Source organism: Macrobrachium nipponense, chromosome 12 (genome assembly GCF_015104395.2).
Source record: "Macrobrachium nipponense isolate FS-2020 chromosome 12, ASM1510439v2, whole genome shotgun sequence".
Taxonomy (NCBI): Eukaryota; Metazoa; Arthropoda; class Malacostraca; order Decapoda; family Palaemonidae; genus Macrobrachium; species Macrobrachium nipponense.
In genome coordinates this window covers 19,299,418-19,302,348 of record NC_087205.1, presented here as the reverse complement: position 1 = coordinate 19,302,348, position 2,931 = coordinate 19,299,418, and positions in this window count along the sequence as shown.

Sequence of the window (2,931 nt, the reverse complement as noted above, 5' to 3'; positions counted from 1 at the left end):
GGAAAATGCATACAGCCAGAAACAGCTGATTTGCTTTGAACAACCAATCGATAAAAACAGCCTTTTTGCTTGCATTTTCAACCATCGTATGATAGTAAAAAATTACCATAGTTACGTTACAAATGACGGTAATGAGAATAGGACTGATATATTTTTACATTACTAGTAGTAGTTGACTTACTACCGCAATTGGTTACGAACAACAGTCATAAATCGATTTGGACATTAGTCGGCCCATGTTAATTTACCGTAAGAATATTATACTAGCGTAGCCTACACTAGGGTAATCAGTACCATCTTTACATATAGGTAGCCTAGCCTACACTGCACAACATACTTTATACATATATGGCATACTAATGATTAATTTGTTCATGAAACTTACCTGACAGATATATATATAGCTGTATTTTCTGAAGTCCGACAGAATTTAAAAATTCGCGGCACACGCAGTGGGTACGGTAAACCACGGTGGTTAGTACCCCATTCCCGCCGCTGGGATGGCGGGATATCAGGAAACTATTCCATTTTCTATTCATATTTTTTTTCTGTCGCCGGTCGGTAAACAACTGTTACAGACCTCCGCCTAGGATTTTGAAACTTCATTAGCCACTTAAGTATCCTAATTATTCTTTCGATTATTAACTTAGATTTGTGGCTAGCCATACGACCTATCGTAAATTTTTTCATTACATTTGATGTCTGAAGCTAGTTAGCCTAGTTTCAGACTTTGTTGTCTGCATGGTAAGGTGAGGCTACCGTAACTTTCGGTAGACACTCGCTTAGTATATATGACGTTTACATGTTTTCTTTACATAAGGTAATTAGTGTAATGTGTGACTGATTACGGAAGAAGGAGGATTCATTTACGCATTTTAGAGCGTGTTATAGAATCAGGAGTTTTTCCTCCACAGTAAACAGAAGTTAGAAATAATGAACCTTCTAACCTCCTGTAGATTTTATTTTGCCTAACCCTGTGGTTGGCTTACGAGCCTAGAATAAGTGTCTGCTAAAGGATTACATCAAGTAATCTTAAGACTTAAAGTGCTCGCTCTCCAATCAGTGTTGTGAAGTGTAGTGGCCCCTTGTGTTGTGGAGGGGGCGTCAGATCGGCCCCATAATGCCTCTAGGCCTGGACCTCTGTCGGACTCCCAGGACTCAGGGAGAGGGCATGTCGAAAGCCGCAAGAGGGTTACGGGGGCTCCCCACCGATCTGGCGTCCCTTCGGCAGAACCTGTTGACTCTTCCCCAGGCTGCTAAAGATCGTGCACTTGCACGAATCTTGAAGGATTGCTTCTCGTCCTCCGAGGCGTCCTCCCCACACAGGGGTTGGAGTTCTCGGAAGGACTCTGCGCCCCCTAAAGAAGCTTTAGAGAAGAGGACGCTTCACATCCTCTCTCTCGTCACGAGAGGATGAAAAGAGTAAAGAGACCACATTTTCCCTTTTTGTTTTAGAAGAATGCACTGGCTCTTTTCCTAAGGGAACGTAGAGCCTCATCAGAGGTCATTCATCTTGCCAGAAGAGTGATTGAGCCTCCTGCGAGTTGAACGCTCATGTATTATCATGATATACATTATTAAGGAGGCTCATTCATCTTGCCAGAAGAGTGAATTTGAGCCTCCTGCAGTGACCGTCAGTGTATACATCTGTATACATTATTAAGGAGGCCTATTCATCTTGCCAAAAGTGATTTGGCCCCTCCTGCGAGGTGAACGCTCATGTATATGAACGCTCATGTATATATCACTTATACATTATTAAGGAGGTTCATTCATCTTGCCAGAAGAGTGATTTGAGCCTCCTGCGAGTGAACGCTCATGAAGTTAGAGCTGTTTCAAACTCGCTAGCATTCCAAAAGAATTTGGTAATCAAGGACATTCTTGATTCCACCTTTTGGAGGAGCAACTCAGTATTCGTCTCCTCTCCTCATTGCGCTCCGTATACGTTATGTAACGTTCGCTTTACTTCGATAAAGCAAGCTGATAAGTTTGACGGCCGGCAAGCTGCTTTGCACAGTCAAACAAACTTATGTCTCTGGTCGGCATAAAAGGGAAGGGCAATTTAGACGTGAGGAAGCTTTTGGAGGTGCTCGACGTCCTATAAGTAGAGACATTCTTCCAGGACGCTCGGCAAGCACCTTGCGGAAGACGAAAGCCATACGTCTTCCTTTAGTGTTTCAGTGTTCACAAGACTCTTTCAATGGAGCAGTCGTTGCGGTCTCGTCCATGGAGGACTTCGCAATGAGGACGTCCCTTAAAAATATTCAATGTCATACGCAAAACGCGGTTCGTCATAACATTGAGATGTTGGCAAGGTCGCTCGCGCCAGGACGCCTCTTGGCGGGCCTTGCATGCATCAAGGCGCTCAACGAGTTTTCCTCTCTGAAACGTCGTTAGAAGACTTGGTGTTCTCTGCTCAGACACGCTCGTAGCTAAGCAGGACGTTTTTGAGGACGCTAAGCAGGACGCTTTTGAGGACGCTCGGCAGGACGCTTTTGAGGACGCTCAGCAGGACGCTTTTGAGGACGCTTTTTGTGGACATTCGCCAGGACGCTTTCGGTGGAAGCTCGGCAGGACGCTTTGCGAGAGAAAAGACTTGTTGAAGGCGTCTTATTTGCTGTTTGAGGACATTTCTTTACAGAAATTTTTAAAAGGATTCGGAGTTAGCGGGAGAGATATCCCGAATTTTTTCTCGATCCCTCTTCCTCTTCATCGATTTCTTTGAGAATCGGGAAGCTTATATACTCTGGATTCCTGGGACCTTTCGCTTTTCGGTCATGTTAAAGGGTTTTCCCCTATTAGCAAAGTGCTAATAGTTTTGTCAAGTCAGGACGTTTTTCCCATTGTCATTTAAGTGGGGGACCCCATCATAAATGGGGTAGTCTCATTGACATAGATTTAACGTTTTATCGTTTAGCGGATAAACTCATT